General features: G+C 30.7%; 1 long non-coding RNA gene across 1 annotated transcript; it reads left to right on the forward strand.

The window, feature by feature from the left end:
• Nucleotides 1-295: 295 nt before the first annotated feature.
• On the forward strand, nt 296-1200 carry LOC133296536 (uncharacterized). Its single transcript, XR_009749517.1, has 4 exons — nt 296-447; nt 523-571; nt 667-817; nt 1169-1200. It is a non-coding gene; the product is annotated as an uncharacterized LOC133296536 (long non-coding RNA).
• Nucleotides 1201-7836: the final 6636 nt, after the last annotated feature.

Consider the following 7836-nt stretch of genomic DNA (forward strand, 5'->3'; position numbering starts at 1 on the left):
CTGCTGATATCCCTATTTTTTTAAAGAAAAAAAAGGCATAATAATCCATTCTGGTTCCGAAAAGATTGGGCTCACATCCATTTAGTCCATGAAAGATAGGTGAGATCTAAAGTGACATAGTCCCTTTAACAATCCGTGAAAATTATGGTGAAACCCTAGTTCCAACTTATGACAATGAGCTCCACACTCTTTCTTGTTTCTATTGATTAAATTATTCAGGATTTTTCAACCACATGATGTTTCCAACCACTACCTTATTTATTCACTTACAAATTTGTCGTTTTGTATAGGGATGTTGTCATCATCAAAGTTTGCCAACGAATTGCTAAGGGCACTAAGAGGAAACGAGGATTGGAAATTCAATATCACCAAAACTGAATTGCATACATTTTGGTTTCGGATGAAAGATGATTCCATTAACTCAAGAATGCGAATCTTCTTTGACATGTAAAAGTCCTCTTCTAGACTCTTCTCTTCACAATTTTGAAATCTGTTTGTAATTTTTGCTTTGCTTTACTTTAGGTGTAACAGAAACATGGATGGAAGAATTACCGAGATGGATATAAAGCAGGTTATTATTTAATAAACTTATTAGTCCAACTTACCATTGTACAATTTGTATGAATATTACTACATTGTTGCTTCACCTCCATGATATCCATACAGGATCCAAGTTACTGAATACAAGAAGTTTACAAAAAGTAGAATGGCTGGCTTAGACTTCCCTAGTCACCCATCTTGTTTAATCAGATTCTTTTGATTTTTTGACTTAATCTCTTTCCCAGCTGAAGCAGCCACAAAGAAATACCAATTTGATGTGAGTTATTATATACATTGGTCAAAATCGGCATGCTTAACTATCTATTTGAATTTTAAAATTTAATTTGATGACACCATATGCTACTTTACAGATTCAAGTTAAGAATGTCTAATATAAAGTAGTGTATGTGTAAGAGATAAGTTTGCAATTTGTGGAAAAAAATCATTGTCAAGTTCTTACCAATTTTGTTGATCTGGGTATGCTCCTAATCAAAGATGCGTAGATAGATATTCATGTAGGTTAGTAGATGCCAATTTGTGAAGCTTTTTTTTTAATATCTCTTTTTTTCCATCATACAATCAATTTCTTCTACCTTATTATGTTGATGGTCCCTTTATGTATGTGTAGGCTTCACGAAGGGTTCGGTTGCGCAATGGCCCTTCACGAACAAAGTCCATGCTCTTCAGGAAAGAGGAACCATATTATGGGAATAATGGGCAATGATTTATGGTACCATTTTCATGAACAAGGGCAGAAGCAAGAAAAAGGTGCCATTTTCCTTAGACTCCCATTCTTTAACATACCCTGCAATTAACCGCAAACTTTGCATTAATATATATGTTGCCTTGAATAATAGTCAGAGATAAGAAGAGCTGTCCTTAGGCTGTTGAGAACTTGAAAGATCATAGTTTTGGGCCATGTAAATTATTCTCAACATTATATCACAGATCCTGCAAGTATATAATCACTTGCAAGTCTTAGAAGAACAATGTCCTTGCCAACCCTATCTATGTTGAGTAAAAAAATAGTACAGAAGAAGATTAAAGAATAGGTTTACTCTTTAAAACCCCTACACCCTGACTGATTTCTGCAACTTCAATCTGAAGTAGATTATCCACAATACCCAAATGTATTTCTCATTTTGTTGAGAGCTGAGCATCTCCAGTTTTAAACTGAAGAGAAAAAGGAAGAAACTGGATGTACCATAAACCAATAGTTTCAGCTTTGTTAATAAAGAATAAGAAATCTAAAATCTGGGATTGATTATTTGAAGTGTAGTTAATAAGTAACTAACACTGTTATATATACGTGTGGATGAGTCTTCGGTTCTATTTTGTTGCAGGTTTAACAAGGTGTGGGAAAAGTTGCAGACTTCGTTAGTTGAATTACTTGAAGCCAGATCTAAATCATGGGAACTACACCCAAGAGGAAGTTGAATTAATCATCAAATTACACCAACAACTTGGAAATAAGTATATAAGTTTTCTGTTTTTTATAATTTATTCTAAATTTAATGGCTATTGTTTATTTATTTTACATGAATCATAGATTTTGAGTGTCCAAGTGATCCATTACTTTTGTATATGTTTTGGGTGAGTTCTATACAATGGAAATGTTGACAATGCAACGCTATTATAAAACCATAAAGAAGATTTGACGTGTTGCTGAATTTACCGAGTTGATGCTAATTTTTTCTCACAGGGCTTTATTTTATTTCCTTATAAGCTAGATAGTTTCAGGATAGAAACTAAACCATGCTCTGTATTAAGTGCTTTCAATTGTTTTATTGTTTTTTTAAATGACAGCCAAAAAAAAATTAGAATTTGGATAGAGGCATATTATAAAAAAATAAAAATGTATTATTTTTTTTATTTTCTCCCTAAAAATTAGCCACATTTATAATGTGGCTAATATAAAAGTAACCGTGGCAAATATAATGCTACCACACTCATGACGGCAGTAGCAAAGTGAGGAAAGAAATGTGGCCAAATAAATGCCACGCCAAGATTAGCCACATTTGGCAAAAGTGTGGTAGTTTGGTTTAGCCACGTTTTTTGTTAAACTTAGCCACGTTTTTAAATGTGGCTAAACAATCTTTTTTTTGTAGTGATAGAGCCACAAAAATTTGTGTCATTTTTTTTCTTAACTCTGGTGGGTCTCATGATTTTTTTGTCTTAGCTGGAGATAAGAAGTCTCTCTTATTACAAAGAGACATTGCCCTTTATTTAATATGGCCAAGAGAACTTTGCACATGCTTAATGTTGAATAAAATGTCCGTTAATATAAAGTAATTTTCTGAATTAGAGTCACGCTGGTTCAAAGGTAAGGCTAATAAATTCCTTGTCCTTGGTTCTAATTTGTTTTAGGGCTCATAATTTTATTATTTTATATTCATTATGTATTAATTTATATTTTATGAAAAATGTTTTTCTCTATAAAAAATATAAAATTTTAATGATAAAGCCTAATTTATGGTCTGATGTATAATTATACTTTATCGTTTCTTAATTAATATATTTTATTATCTCTTCCCCCCTCCTCCTCCTCTCTCTCTCTTATTTATCAACTATTACTTATTATTTTTCATATTTTTTTACTCTCATTTTATTTCTTTACTATTTATCATCATCTTTGAAATTTATCTTTTGTTTAACATCAAATAGCCTTCTCTATTCGTGAACTTGAAATTAGACAGCTATTAATCATAGTAGTTAAAATTTCGATTTAGCCTTATGTTTTTACGATTTTTTTTTCATTTAAATGTTTTTACCAATATTCCAAACGCTTTTACGTTCATACAATTTTTTACGTTATAATTTTATGTTTTACTATTTTTTATCCTTATTTTGATTTTACGTAAAATCTTGTTTTTAACTACCTTGCTATAAACTGCTTCTTATAAAGTAGTGTTTTAAAAAAATAGTATTTTTTGGATTTTTTCTGTTTTTTTCATTCACAATTGTGTTGTACAAAAATTGAAAACCATTTTTAAAATAAGAAAATAAGAGATAAAATTGGATTAATTTTTTTTTTTAAATTTCGTCGTGAGTTTCCTCAATCATGTCTCCTCTTTTATGCTGTCACTAGTCTAAATTTGAAAATAAATTTAATTTATTTATGAGCGTATCATTAATCAATTGTATTCATAATCACAAAATACCACTACGAAAATAATGAAATCAATTTTAAATTTGATGGTTTTGAAAATGACAACTTCAAAAACAATTTTTTAAAACAATCAAAATCAATAGCTCTAAATATGTTCTGTCAATTTAAATTTTTATATCATAAAAACTGTTGTTCAGAATGATCGGCAAATACGTCCTTTAAAAAAATTAAAAAAAAAGAGTAAATATCATTTTCGGTCCTCAGCAAATTTTACGATACCCGCTTTAGTCCCTAGCAAATAAAAAGCCTATTCATGGTCCCTGGAAAATTCAAAGTGGACCCATTTTAGTCCTTTTGAGAGATTAATATGGGTCTTTTTTAAAATTGTGAGGGACCACGATTTCAACTAAATGAGTTCATTTTGAATTTCTTAGGGACCACAAATAGTCTTTTTATTTGCTAGGGACTAAAGCGGGTTTCGTGAAATTTGCTGGACCAAAAAAGTATTTACTCTTAAAAAAAGGGGAAGAATATTGTGACAACCAAGTTGTGTTACTACCAAGTGACTACCAATCAATCTCACCGTTAGATCGATTATGTTGATCCAACGGTTATATTTATTTTCATCTTTGTATGGTCATGATTCCCCATATTTAAAGTGAAAGCATTAAATGGAAATCATAACCATACAAAGGTGAAAATAAATATAAAGTATTAAATTTGAGAAATCATGACCATACAAAGATGGAAATAAATATAACCGTTGGATCCACATAATCGATCTAACGGTGAGATTGATTGGTAGTCACTTGATAGTAATACAACTTGGTTGTTACAATATCATTTCCCTAAAAAAAAACAATGTCTTGTTTGCGGGCTTCATATTTAATTCTTAAAAAACAAAATAATTTTAGAAGCAATTTCAATAACATTCAGACGACACCCAAGTGTGGTGGCTCAGTTGGTAGCATGGGGATTGAGCGGTGGGAGAGTACCTCGGTTCGAATCCCACCAACACCATCTGGGAAGGAGCATAAGTACCGTAATCCTTTGACTCGCACCCGAACTCTGGATTAGTCCTATAACACGTGGAGATACCGGGGTTTTGATTAGCCTCAAAGAGATAATTAGGATCAGTTTCCAAAAAAAAAAAAGTAACATTCAGACGACATATGTTTCATCAACTATTTAAAAAGAGTTTTTCATTAACATTTTTAATGAAATTTCACAGTTTTTTATTCTATATTATAAAAAAAATTCATAAAGAAATTATGCTCAAAATGAAATATAACCTATATTTTGTAATAGATTTATCGTTTATAAAAAGAAAGATTTATTGTTTCTCCATCAACATAAAATAAAGATGGGAAAAATTACTCTTATACTACATGTGATAACTTTCTCTCTTATATACCCTTCGATAACTGTGTCACCTTTTTTTTTATTTTTCAGATGGTGGAGTACTCTATAAATTTGTCTCTATGATATGAGACAACTTATCTTCTTTAACATGAGATCAATAAAACCCAATAAAGATATCTCTATCAATCCCAAAATTACGTCGTTTTGAATTAAGAGAATTAATAAAAGGTATCTTAGGAATTTTATTTGTTTATTATATCGTTAATTTCACTAACCATCAAGACGACATAATTCTGATTTGATGGAGATAATTTTATTTCGTGTATGTTAATGGAGAAACAATAAACCCTAAAAAAATATGACGAGAATGATGACTTTGAAATTTTTTTTAAAAAAATAATCAATTATTTTTGTATTAAAATTAAGTTTTTTAATTATATTTTATCAAAAATTAATTTTTTTAATTAATTTTTTTTTTTATAATTTGAGTTTATATAGATCATCAAATACCTTTGGCCGCCCTAATTAGAGTTCAACAGCATCTATGCTATTTGCGGGGCTAAATAAACAAAATCAAGGAAGAAGAATTGTGTGAATGGAAAACATGTGGTTAGAATAAGACTCATGAATTTGAATTCGAAGGATTTTCTCGGATCTGGAGGATTAGTCAACCTTCATTAAACGTAGGTGAAATGAATGTAAATGCCGTAGACCAATTTTTACGGGTTCAATACACTGTACTGACTCACCATTAAAACATTTTTTTACTTCTAATACAACTTTCTAACCATTTCCCCGTGATTTAACGAGGAGAGATGTTTTTACTATTAAATTTTTTTACTATCAACTTATTATTTATCTAAACATCATTAGATTAGTATTTTTTCTCTCTTCAAAAATATTTTAACATTCTCTCTTTTATCTAATGGTGATTAAATAGGTAGTAGGTTGATAATAAATTTCTTTAGTAGTAAGAACATCTCTCTTATTTAATCACAATGAATTTTTCAAATTTTCTTCGAAGATAAGACACCAATACGTTTAATTTCCTGGTGCATGGTTTTTTTTTTATTCAATTACATTGCTGCTTAATTACTAATTAATCTATTACGTTTCCGTTTCATGTTTCTTTTTTGTCCATTTGCATAAATAAATGTAGTCAAGTCAAAGAATGATGTAGAAAAAAAAAAGAATACTGTCATAGTTGAAAGAACGTAGAGATTTATGATCATGATGGGAATGGTTAGAGCGACATCTGAGTCATGTTTCTGGGATGTACAGGAGAAAGCATACAGTGATAACCAAATTTGCTTAATGGGACTGAGCAATTAGTGGAGATCAGAAAAAGGTAACTAATCAATCTTAAACAGCAACTTTCTTATTTGCATAGAGTCTCTCTTAGGTCAAAAACATATTTGAGAGCTGAACTATAAACTTTGTTGATGTTTTGTTAAGAACACTCAAAAGTTAACTCAAAGGTGGGAGTGATCGATGCCTTATAAACTTCATATTAGTTGTTCTTCAACCAATGTGGGATTATATATCTCAACACACCTCCTCACGCAAGAGCCCTCTTGGCTTTGAAGCGTGGATTATGCAACAGGCTCAATCTTTGATTTACCTTTTTGTGCTTCCACTTTAAAGTGGGGGCGGTGAGGATCGAATCCTCAAGCTCTGATACCAACTTAAAAAGGGTAATTAGAAAAATATTATTAATTGTGTAAATAATCTGTACAAAGAGGTCTCTAATTATAGAGAATGAAAAATCCTAATACTTGACTTAATGGGCTTGGCCCAATACAACAAATAATAATAATTAAATAACCAATATTTACAACATGTTTCATGTTCTAATTTGTCAATTGATTTCATTAATATCTCTTGACTCTTGTGTTTTAGAAATTTAAGAGTTCTGCAATTGTTTCAAGATTTCGTATAAGATGGACGAATATGTGCTTGAGCTTCACAGCAAGGAATAAGGTCTACAGAATTTGTACTTTGTTAGGTCCTAGAGAACCTAATATGATGTGTGCTCACGGATATTGACCAAGGATATCTGATTGGATTACAACCAATATAATAATCACTACACACTAGTAAATACCATATAGCTGAAGAGGGGTGTTGTGTGTGCTCTACGGTGGTAGTAATCACAACTAGGTTAAAGATATATACCTCGAATCTTTAGCTTTTTATTTATAGAAATTACCTTTTGAATTTGGGCGGATGAAATCTCCTAGTTGATATGAAATTTGTCTTGATCTGATGAGGATAAGAATCTTATCTCGCTTGATCCTTTCCTAATTATATGATTGGATATCTTTATCCAATCTTTCTATTGATTAGGTTGTCAGGGTATCGATCCAGACCATAACATAGTTCAACTCTCAAAGATGTTGCTGAATTAATTAAGAGAGACCCTGTATCCAAACACCAAATATATTTCTTATAGGATCATAGGATTGATGGAACTTCTTCTTTGAACTTCACAAGGAATAAGTTTTCCACAATTAAATTTTTTTGACAACCACATCTATTTTATTTTTATTATTCACGGGATTAAAATAAACAGTTTATATAATTTTTTAGTTATATTTAGTTTGACGTTGGACCAAAATTATTCACAAGAAAGATGAATTTTTTTTAGGAATAAGTGATTTTAGAATAAAACACTCGGCCTCACTTTCTGCAACACGTGTTTTCTGGTTTCTAGGCTCTTGTTTTCTTCTATTTTGGCTTTCATCTCCCCCGAAGTTCCTGTTATTGGTCGTACGTAGCGTAAAATTTGTGTTTTTAGTAATGATGATATAAGTGAAATCATAAAA

This window comes from Gastrolobium bilobum, unplaced genomic scaffold, assembly GCF_033153095.1.
Source record: "Gastrolobium bilobum isolate Gb01-03AN ecotype WA unplaced genomic scaffold, APGP_CSIRO_Gbil_v1 utg6230, whole genome shotgun sequence".
NCBI lineage: Eukaryota > Viridiplantae > Streptophyta > Magnoliopsida > Fabales > Fabaceae > Gastrolobium > Gastrolobium bilobum.